We start from the raw sequence: 12,460 nt of genomic DNA, 5'->3' as shown, positions 1-12,460 counted from the left end.
GGTGTGTGCATAAACAAGCTTTTTTTTAAGTTGACATATTTGAATTACATTGCATTAAAAAGTTGATCTGGCATTGTCATGCACCTAAAGAAGTATAATATTTTGTATTCTTTTACAATTATATCATCCGTGCTGAGGCAATAACAACAGTTATAGAGTGAAATATGTCTAGAGAAATAAACTGATATTATGGCAATGCTTGGTGGAAGTTCTTGGAAGCTCTTTTCTCTTAATGACAAATCTGAATAATACATACCAGCATCCCCTTATGCCGGCTCATATTTTTAATTATGCAGGTATAGTTTACAATCATCTCTGTTTTAGAAGTAAATAGAGGTCGTGCCAAGGACACAGTAGGAGAGCTATAGGTGTTGTCTGTGCCATCAGCTGAAATGACATTTCAATAGAACAGGTGTATTCCATTGACTTGAGACACAGGGCTGTGTTATCACAGCTTTGAATTAAACAGAGCTATGAGCCTATTAGAATGTAAAGCAGAATAGCAAAGATGTTACGTGTTAATTTCATCCTGTTTAATTGATATACAACAAATGGATACAAGTAGATTAATTAGTCAATTCAAGTCAAGTTTATTTATTAAGCGCATTTAAAACAACCAGTTGACCAAAGTGCTGTACATAGCATGGCACACAATAGAAGTGAAAATTAAAAGCAAAATAAAGTATCTAATTAAAATTAGTTAAATGAAGGGGAGTTAACTACAGTTAAAAGCCATTCAGAACAAATACATCTTCAGCAGTTTCTTAAAATTGTTACTAGATTTAGCACATCTAATTGACAATGGAATACTGTTTCACAGTTTGGGGCTTGCCACCACAAAGGGACGATCTCCTTTGTAGACCAACCGTGAGTGTGGAACAGCTAAAAGTAGCTGTTCACAAGATCTCAGAGGTTAGGTATCAGTGTACAGAGAGAGAAGGTCAGAGATGTACTCAGGTGCAAATCCATTCAGAGCCTTAAAAACATATGAAAGAATTTTAAAATCAATTCAAAATTTGACTGGCAGCCAATGGGGAGATGTAAGAACAGGGGTTATATTTTGTACCAGTTAAAAGTCTGGCAGCTGAGTTCTGAACCAGCTTCAGACAGGACTAAAGAGTCTGGGTGACACCATAATACAGGCAATTACAGTAATCAAACTTTGAAGTAATCAAGGCTGTAATAGCTGCCATCAGGTTAATTTTGAGATGGAAAACACATTTTCCTTTTTACCAAGGAGTTTATCTGCTTGTCGAGTTTTACTTTATTATCCAAAATGACTCCCAAATTTCTTTTTTTTTTTTTTTAACCTGTCTTGTCCAGCATCATAGCAAGCAAAATGATTATCTGGTTGCTGTATCGTGCTGAACAAATGTGCTCTGCCAAGGGGAGGCTTATGGGTATAAGGCTCCTCTTGATACTCTGATTCATTTATTTATTTTTTTTTACTTTGAATCATGGAATCTATGTAATCTTGCTGGACCTCTACAGAGACTAGAGGCAGACCAGGGCAGCCCAGGGATCCTGGCCCTCAGCAGCAGCCCCGGAGCACTAACCCAAGCTACCCCACTCTGAAGACAACTCCAGCCCCACCCAGAGGGTGGCAAAAGAGAGCCCAAGCCAGAGCCCCCTGCGGTCTTGGTGCACAGACCCCAGTGGGCCAAGAACGGCATCCGCTGGCCCCGCCAGGGACTGGCCAGGAGCCCAGAGGCGGCCCCCCCACCCCCCAAAGGTAGAGGGCTCTTACCATGCCTAGGAAAAACACGTCCCCCCAGACAACCACCCAGCATGGGCCGGCACACACCCTGATGTTCCAGCTGCACACCCTGGGAATCAGGGCACCATTGACACACACCCCCCACCACCCTCCACCTACTCCAATCTCCACCCCATATAACCCCACACTCACGCCCTCCACCTGTGCTGTACCCACAAGCACTCACTCCGACAGGGCCGGACCCAGAGCCACACCCACCACAGAGCACCCAGAGTCTGTATTGGTTTGTTAGATTTTCTTAAAAAATCTGTTTAATACACATTCAGCTGTGAACTTCAATATATACAGCAGGAGAAAAATTATTCCTTAGCATTGAAAACTTAGTGCCCATTTCAGGAGCAAGTGTTTTACTGACGAAAAGAAAAATGCACACAATTCTAACACTGAAGAGCAGAGTGCATTTTGCAGATTCATGAGTTCTTGAAAATTCATGTTACATTTGGGCTCTTCGCCTATGAAGGTCTTGCAGGATTCTTTTGTCTTCTCCTAACATTTTCAGACATCTTTTTTTCCCTTGCAGTCTCTTTTAAAGCACAAAAACAGTTTAATTCTGCTCTAAAATTTGTATCCATTGCTTACAAATCTTGTTTTGGTAATAGAATATCATTCCTATCACACACTGCTGTGACATTTGTGCCGGCAAAGCAAAATCATAGGTGTTGCAATACTTGTCATGTAACCAGTAGTTTTGTGCAAGTTGTCATCCCTATTGCTCCTGCTTCAACTCTAGATTAACCCTTACTATGTGTTGCTTTTTTATTCCTTGTTTTTTTTTTTTGTTGTTTTTGTTTCTTTGCTCTTTTGTTAAATTTTTTGTGGATTTTTCATGTTTGCATAGTAGTTTCTGAGTAATTCTGCATTAAATAAAAGCACAGATCTTATCCTGCAAGGCCACATTTAAGTATGAAATTGTCCAGGTTTATATTATCCATTTGTTATTATTATGTAGAAGATGTAAACAACACGAATAAAAACATTTAAAGTCAAAAGTTTGCAGTGATGCACAATAAGGTTTATGTGCTCCCTGCAAGTTTTACTTGTTTCAAAGACTACTTCAGAGACGTGTCTGACCTGGCTAAAACCAATGTTTTGACTCATCTTCTGTTTCCATATAAACTTATGGAACAATAAACTTATGCCTCACTGGCATCTTGCTGGATATAATATAGTATGACAGATATTTTATTTTCCTTCTGTGGATGTCCACTACAGATGTTGTATCTTTTTTCCCTTAAATAGATTTGTTTGAAGTTAGGGTTTACACTTCTACAATAGAGCCACTAGCATTGCAACCAGTCTCACCACCCTTTGGTGGCACTATGTAGCCTAGTTTAATTGCTTTAAACCAATCAATTGAAACATGTCTGATTCTTTGTAACAGGTGACACTGAGGACCCGGAAATTCAGCCACAACACGGCTAAGCGTTTTAAAGGAATAGATTTATTGAACAAAAGTCAGCGAGATTGGTGGTCGGCAGAGGACTCTGGGGGTGACAGCCTGATCACATGGGAAGAAAATTGAACCGAGGGATTCTTTCAGCATGGTGACAATAATGAAAAACAGGAATCAAGAACAGCTTGAATTTGGGACGCTAAAAAACTTCACGGTTAAAGCACCCATCCAAAATCCAGATGCATGGTCAATAGATAGGCAATGGTCATACACAGAGAGGCAGATATCATGATACTTAACAAGGAAATAGCCAAGAACCAGTGGTCATAAATCAGAACATGGTCCAGATAACTGGAAAGCAGAAGAGGTCCATCGTGGGCAAGGCAAGGAGAGAACAATCCAGGGATGTGAACTTAGTAGGCAACTTGAAACAAGCTAAAGCACAATGGAAAGACTGCTGGACATCTACTGGCACAAGGCTGTCAATAATCTGGCAGAGGCAGCGACTTAAGAGAGATTATGCAGTGCTGCACACAGGTGGGTCAGGAAAACAATTAGGCAAAGCCTATGTGGGCTGAATAAAGCCTGGTACACAAATAACGATTTTTGTCCTGATTTTGCCTCTTCCTGACCGATCATCGTGAGATTTCCCTGTCCAATTATCATTTAGTCTGTGGTGTGTTACGAGCTGATTTGTCCCGATAATCCGCCCAGAAACTGGTCGTAGCCGACAACTGGGAATATTGAACATGTTCAATATTTTAGAGCCGATTTCTGAAGAACGCTGACGACTCCTGCATTCTGACTGCGTGGATGGTGACGTGGAATGTAACCAATCAGAAAGCAAGCTGGCTGGGGAACAAGGAAATAAAGTCTGTGTTCACGCCGTCTCCAGTCTGTTATTTTTTTCATATCTGTATTTGTCTGTTAACAAGGTTCCAGAGTAGGGTTGGCCTAAGTGAGTGAATGTCTCCCAGTCTGACTTTTTGTGAGAGAATATGAACTGAAAGCATTTATAAAACACTGACATGGCATAGTAGAATTGTTAACCATGACGTTCTTTTTTGTGTGTGTTATCTCAAAAGCTGACTTTAGACTTGCCTTTCTGATGAATAGACATCTGGAAATTGTGCAGAGGTTTTCCAAATGTACAACCATAAATGCATTTGATGTTGTAAAGTTAAACATGCTTAAAGACTGAAAATCAGGATAAAGGAACAGCATGAGAATATAGTTGGAATAGAGGTATGTATCCTGATTCAAAAAGAAGTATTGAGTCCAGGGGTCAGGTGCCTCATAAAATTGATTTTACTTAATCACACTTTAAACTGATTGAATAAATTTTTAGACACCAAAGAGTTTAGCTGTTAAAATTTTTAGTAGTAATATCGTTGTTGATGTGAGTTGCATTGCCAGGGGTAACACTCAATTTGATTTTAACTGCAAGTTAAATAAAAATAAAAACAGATCATGTTTGTAAATTAATCATTTTAAAAAGTTGCCAATGAGTCTCTGTACTTTTATTTCATGTTGAAAAAGAACTGTCTACCATGGCTGCTTTGACATTTAGCAGGACTGAGAAACGCTACATCCTTACAGCCTCGTAATTCAACTTGAGACACTCGTGTCTGATCCACAGACACAATGAGAAAGTTATTTCTTTGCAGTGTCAGAACACAAAACAACACGCTACAACAACAAAGGGTGCAGGAGGCTTGACTGCAAATTCTGAGCAGGTAATTTCTTTCCTTTCGTTGTTTCATGTTTAGATACAGGCAGTGCAAAGAGAATTACCTGCTCACCCTGAAAATACCCAACTCATTTTATCAGGGGATGCGTGTTGTTTCCATACTCTTTTCCAAAAGAAAGAGGCAGAAACTGACACTGTTAAACTTCCTACATATTCACTACAATAAGAAAGTGTAAGGTAGACATTTGCACTGACCATTCACGAGGGTTGGTTTTCTGTTTTTTCAAGATTAAAGACCATGACTGTTGTGAACTTTTAAGAGAGTGGCACTTAAAGAGGATTTTTATAGAATAAGATATGAAATCACTTGATAGGATAAATTTTATATGTCATTTTTTTCCTTTTTTTTTTTTTTTTTTTGCACACTGTTTTTGAATCCTGTGCCTTATAGCTATTTTCCCTCACTGGAGATGTAAAACATCCACTGTAGTCTCTTTCCTGTGATGGTAGGTGACTAGAGGACAGACACACAGCTCAAATTAAATTAAATGTACTCACCTAGGCTTAAGCACAGAGTACAGCTACATATTTATGTTGTTGTGGTCCTCCTTGTTGTGCTCCTGCCTCTGTACATGATAAAGAAGGAACAATACATTAACCACCCTCATCACCCCCATCTGTAGCTTTCTAATGATGGAATTAGATTTTTACTGTGCAGTGCAACTGAACAGGAGTCACTGTATTTGCTTGATAACATCTTGCTGTAGATGCTGGAAGTAGGGAGTAGAGTAAGTAAGAAGATAAGTGAGGGAGAGGTAGGAAATAACAGGATGCAGTTTGTTTAAATTAATGATGCACTCCACGAGGTACTAAATAGGTGTACATGACAGTCTTGAGACTGGGTATTATTTGGGCTATTAGGATGACAAAATGATAAAATGTTGGTATATGATATAATACTACAAGACTAAGTCACCATTAGTTCTCCAATAAACATACCTCAAAATTCTGGGTAAAAAACTATGTTTGAGGTGCTGGGAAAATCTTTAGAGTATTCATTGAGATTTTTTTTTAATCACAACTCAGGATTGAGCACTGCTGGAAATTTTAACTCATTTATCTTCTATATATGTCTTTATCTGGGAAGACAGTCAGTAAGGCCCACTGGACCAAACACTGCCTAAAGGCTGGGTGTATAGTGTCTGACTAAAGTATATGCAGACTTTATAGTTTATTTGAGTTCATTTTTTGTGGAAATCTATATAAATTAGTCACACACTATCAACTGGGGGGAAAAAGAAGAATTAAAAAAAAAAAAAAAAAAAGATGAGATGCCATTGCTGACTCCTTGGCCCAAAGGCCCAGATGATATTTAGATGTGCATAATAAACTTTTATGGAAAGCAACTCTGTGGCCAAAACTCAAAGTAAACTAAAAAAAAAAAAATAAACACTCATTTCAAAAGAAATACACAGATTTTTTTTTCACTGCATTTGTTGTAGCAATGTTATTTGTTCAATTCCCACTGAGTTTTATCATATCAGAAGCAGAGTTACTCAACCTACGTATCTGTTCTGTTTCCATGATGCTTATTCACTAAGAATATAAAATGACATCTGTGAAAGTGCATTCAGTTAACATCGTCTGACAATAATGGTCTAAATTTGCTCTTGCATACTAAATGTATTGAAATTGTGCCACAGGATCCCAAGAGTGAACTGTGCTTGGTTTGTTAATAGAAAATCTATTCAGTTTCCTTTTTTTTCTGCTGTGCAGTTTGCATTATCTGCATTGGACCATGTGAATTAAACAGTTGGTACTATCAGCTGCTGGAATGTATTAGTGAAATCTCCCTACTGAGGTTCTGTCCTTTGACAGCATGTGTGCACATATGCTTGCATACTGGTATCATACACACTCCTGCCAGTGATGTGCCATTATCTAATCTATATGGTGGATATTACATACCAAAATACTGTATATACAATACATGAACAGCATGTATCAGCAGAGACATGAGAGAGTGCAGGGAAACCTGCATCACATTGTGTATCCTTAACCTGTAATCTCTAAAAAAAAAAAAAAAAAAAGATAAAAGTTAGGGAAACGTCATAGTTTGGGTTTAAATTGCTATTTCAATAAATGTTCAGGCTATTTGTCACAATGGAGGCACACAATCTTTCTTTGAAGATTTTATATTCAAACCCAAAAGTTGCAAGGATTTTGAGAAACTAGTAATGTGGAAAAAAAGAACAGAAAAAAACATCTAAACAACAATAACAACAACAACAAAAATAAAAGAAATAAGACACAAATCATCTAGATGGCAATGCAAGAACTTAAGTTTAATTTTGTGCAGTCGCTCAGCTGTATTTCCCTGACAAACTAAAAGTTCTCAGTCGTTAACAACACACACACTGAAGGCCAAAATCAATTGAGGAGTCCTCTAGAGATGTAATCCCTCCTTATCTTGAGCTCTAATCAATATAACAAACTTGCATTTGGTCTAACTTAAGTTGGCATCTGTAGCACTTTCCACATTGTTTGTCTAACAAGTCAAAGTGAAAGTTTTTTTTTGTTGTTGTTGTTTGTTTGTTTTTTTAATATCTGTACTTCCTTTATCCCCCTACTGGTTAGAGTAAATTCCAAATTTCTTTAAATTAGTATTGAAGAGATGTTTTAACATTGTGTAAAATCTACAGTTTCCTACAAGTGAATCGATAGTGTTAATAGTGTTCAGCCACGCTTGTTGTCATTACATTCAACTGCATATCCCCACTGTTGTAATATTTGCTGTGCCTTTTGGTTCATATCCCAAACTGTCATGTTGTAGCAGAAACAGGGACAATTATCTTCTTAGGACAATATGAGAATGCTTCTCTCAAAATTTCATTGCATAATTATGTAATCATAGATCATATGATGTGTTTTAAAATTATTTGAAATTCAGCCAGAAAACAAAACCTTAGAAGTTTTTTTTAACATTTTTGATCCCTTGTCTAATACCTATGGTTTGGTCCTTTCTCAGCTCTTGTGTATAGAAAATTAATGGATGAATGCATGAATGTGATAACACCCCACCCCGTTTTAAATATGTTGAAGTTGGGGTTCATGAACTTTACCAGGATTACCAACTCAGAAATTAGACTTGTTATGGCATTTTGCCACAGTTGGAGATCAGAAATTCAGAAATCTCTGTGTGGAAAATTCTGAATGATGAATGGTGGTTAATGGCTAACCCACAGTCTACCACTGTAACATTAGATGTAGGAACAGCTCCAACGCAGAGTCTCTGCAACACAGGAGCCTGAATACTGGTTGCAAAGTTTAATGTAAAACCAGCTATTTCCATTCATACATCCATTTTCTACACCTGATTGATCCAATTCAGCTAGAGCCTCTCAACAACTAAAAAAGAAGAAACAAGGTACACACCTCCTAAACAGGTCACCAGTCCAACACAGGGCCCAACCACCAGTGTATAATACATTTATTTCTCTCACATTAATAAAACTTCTTTGTCATTTGAACCAGCAGTTTTTCAAGAGGTTTTTACTCTATTAGTATGAGTTATGGGACCTACTTTGCTACATCTTTTCAGTGATCAGTGAGCTAATAGCGTTGATCCACAGTGAAAATATCAAAGATTGTTACAGTAATCACTTGTAGGATTAAGAAAGAGCACTTTGAATTGTTTGCATTGTTTCCCAGAACAAACATTCTTATTGGATCCAAAGATGTGGTGTGTAACTATAATGAAGTTAGACTTTGCTACCTTGGTCCTTATAATTATATATTATATAAATATTAAAGATATTTGTTTTCAGATGTTAAACAGGAGTAAGGTTTTTACTTACTTCATTTATTTATTTATACTTTATTAATCTGTGCTGGGAAATAGCTTCTCTGCATTTTAACCATCATAAATTAGGAGCATCCTGTTTTAAGCTACAGAAATAGAAACTTATTCTTTCAGTTTTTTACATCTTTACATTGTGTGAAAAGTTTAAAGCTCAGTAATGTAGCACAGTCTGGAGTCTAGTCTAATTGATATTTTAGTTTTATTTGATTTGATATGAATGGAAGTGAAAAAAAATCTGAATGTGATATAAAAAAAAATAAATAAATCACAATGTGATTATTGTCTTGTATTGATCATTAGTTCTTGAATTCAATTGAATCTAGATGATGTGACAGAATTTGTGATATCAGCTAATATAAAATTATTAATTTAATCAGTATAATGTCGTGTCAGGACCAAACTTATGAGTTACAAGCCAAATAATGGGTGGCAATAACTTAATACTGTACAGAGGAGGTAAACGCTGAAAACACCAACAGAACAGTTGCCTATAATAAGATAATGTTTTCTTTTAAAACATTTCTTGCTGTAAAACTTGAGATAAAAATACAATAGAAAACATCATATTATATAAAAGAGGCATAGTAATTACAAGCAGTCATAAAGCTAATTATCATCCCAGTATTTCCATGAATGAATCAGCATCAGTCCTCTAAATCATTTTACCTTACTTGCTGATAAATTACGAACATGATGACAATAAATTTATGCAAAGTGGCTGAAAACAAACACAGTGGAACAAACCTGGCAACCACAAGATGAGAGACTACACAGACACAAGGTAGTCAAAGCTCTTTTCTTCCTTTGTTTTTAGCAGGGGACAGACAAAATGGCCAGTATACAGTCACACTTCTAATTCAAGGTGGTACTATTCTTTTCCTCCTTGACTTAAATCTGCCAGTTTTTTCCCTCTAAAATTATGAATCTTTGATAAGCCTTTTTGTTGTGCAAAATACAAATGAATAGTTCTTGGATATGATTTCATATATCCAATATATATATCGACATGGGGCATGCAAATACATGGATGAATATATGTATGAGTACATTTTTACCCTCATAAATAAAAAAAGCATAAAAGTAAAGTCTCAGAGAGCTTGAAATGTTACAACAGACTTGAGTGCTGAAGGTGGTGGCAATTTCTCTGGCAAACCTTAATGATTGGCACCAAATGGATGAGTGCAGCCTGAGGCAGTCCGCTGTTGCTGGATATCAATCACCATTGATAAATTGCCCTCTCCACTGAAAACAAATGTCCCTTCTTTAACCACTGATTTAGATGAATCAGCCAACGGACATCAGCATCCAATTGGTCTGGTTTGCACTTCACTCATCAAAGTACATCTGTCAGCCGTCTCTTAGTGGCAAAACAAATGTCCTCTAACTTGCTGGCAAGCTCAAAATTTAATTCCCCTACCACATAACTCTACCTTCATGAAGACTTTTTGTACATGTGTTAAACAATGGCGTATTAATTTTCCCGAGAGTTTATTACTGTCTGTGTCTTACCCCCCCTCCCTCGCCCTGCCATCTCAATATCTCTCACACAGTGCGGCTCTTCTTCACTCGCAGTTGAAAGGCTGTCAGGGTGAAATCTAAATAGGTAATTATCTGACTTGTGTGGGGCAGCGAGGGAGAGAGAGGCCATCGTGACCGGCCTAAAATCAGGCTCCCTTCTCAGCACAGGAATATTAATTGCAGTTCCACTTTGTGTCTTGGCCCTTTATCAGATCCCCTTGTTTTTCCAAATAAGCCAAAATTCAGGTAGTTTCTTTCCTTTCCACATTCACCCACTGATTGTTTACTTAATATGTTAGCATTTCAGAGGAACTAGTTATTAATTGTGTCCTCAAACTGACAACAGAGTTTTTTTTTTCTTTTTCTTTTTTTTTTTTTTGTCTCTCTCATTCTAATTCTTTTCCTGTAAGAGCGTATGTGTGTGAAAACGAGAGAGATGAGATGCGAGTTGCCATATGCCTTATGCTTGATTCTCAGATACTGAGTAGAAATCTGTTTCTGGTGGCTTACTGCCCCCAATAGGCTATAACAGTGAAAGTAGACAACAAATGACAAAAGACTCAGATTATGTTCTGGCATATTAAGAATTTAAAATCACAGACATTGCACATGACTCTTTAACATTAAGCATAGATACATACTTACTTGTAGAGACATGATACATATGCAGTGTCAATTATTTTTGTGTTTGGTTGTACAAACATATCTTGAAAAAGTTACAAGTATAATTTGTAAAAGTTGTACACAGTTTTGAAAACTTCTTGTTGGATTTACTTTGTTCATATAATTATTATTCTACTACACACATGGTAGATTCATTTCTTCATTTCTGAAACATTTCAAATGAGGGAATCAATTTAAAGTCAGTGCAGAGCAAATTCACAATAATCAAATTGCTTCTAAACAAATTATACATGTTTAAAACTAATTGCAAAGAACATGTTCTACTGAAATGTGTAGTTAGGCTTTTTTAAATTGTCCCTCATCTTATGTGTTTCAGACAAGACACTAGGGATACATGATGATACACATTACTCCACCCATGACTACTGTAATCATAGGTATTGTGCTGCAGAATGCTCCCCCACCCCAACTTTGTTTGTTCGCCAGCTGATTAAACAAAGTATTCATAATTTTTATAATCCTTTTGAAATCATTGGAGACAGAGGAGACCCAATCATCTCTAAAGTTTAAATAGGGAGCCAATAAAACAAAATATAGTGGTTCAAGTTGCAAGCTTAATATCTGAAGTGAACCTGGTATGATCATTTCAAGTCATTTAGTTATTGGTGATGGGTACCAATAACCAATTATAACTCCAAACAGGTTGTAATTATTTCAAAACAAGGGAACAACTTTCTTCTTCCCATCTGTTTAAAACAGGAGTATGATGCAGAAGTGTCTTCTGATTGTGTGAAATGCTGTGTTTGCAGGCAAACGGTGGTTGGTGACTCATGAACTCATGAATTGCTGGAGGATGTAAACATAGACAAAACATTTTGGCAAACATTCTGACATCACCTCAAATCTAGCAGGTTTGAGCCAGAATATAAAGCTGAACAGCATGACTAGCAACCATGACTAATATAACATCAAGATATCTTTGATATGCTCAAATGTGAATCAAAGATAAGCATCTTTAACTGAACTTTAAATTAACTCAGCATAATTTGAATTTATTTTACTGTTTAATCAATTTTAGGAAAAATATCTGCTAGATTTTTCTTGTTGACAATCAACAACATTTTGACTTAGGCTCTATTTTTCCAGGTGACACTTGAGGATGGCAGAAGCTTTTCCAACATTTCCACAACTACCATGTTTACTAATTAATAAGCTGACAGCTGGATTGTAAAAATTCTGTTACAATCTGACATATTATGCTATTAACATTAATTATTTGTGACTAACTGACTCACTAGCATGCACATTACAGGTATCTTCTGCCATCACGGACCCATGGGCTTGATGCAGCATACATCATACATGTGGGCTGAGGGAAAGTGAACCTGAGTGTTTTCATGTTTCACGTGTGATGTGTTGCTCACACACTTTGTGTAGCACTAGCAAGAACATACAGACCTGCAACAGTTTTGGACAAGATTGTTAACTTGGCCTACAATATGCAAGACATCAGATTTTCGAAACAGGTTGGAGCTCCTCTAACATGCAGCATTTCATGCTAGCTTTACTCTTCACAAAATTAATCCAGTTTTTGTT

This window comes from Melanotaenia boesemani, chromosome 12, assembly GCF_017639745.1.
Source record: "Melanotaenia boesemani isolate fMelBoe1 chromosome 12, fMelBoe1.pri, whole genome shotgun sequence".
Taxonomy (NCBI): Eukaryota; Metazoa; Chordata; class Actinopteri; order Atheriniformes; family Melanotaeniidae; genus Melanotaenia; species Melanotaenia boesemani.
Note: the sequence above shows the minus strand (reverse complement) of the source record.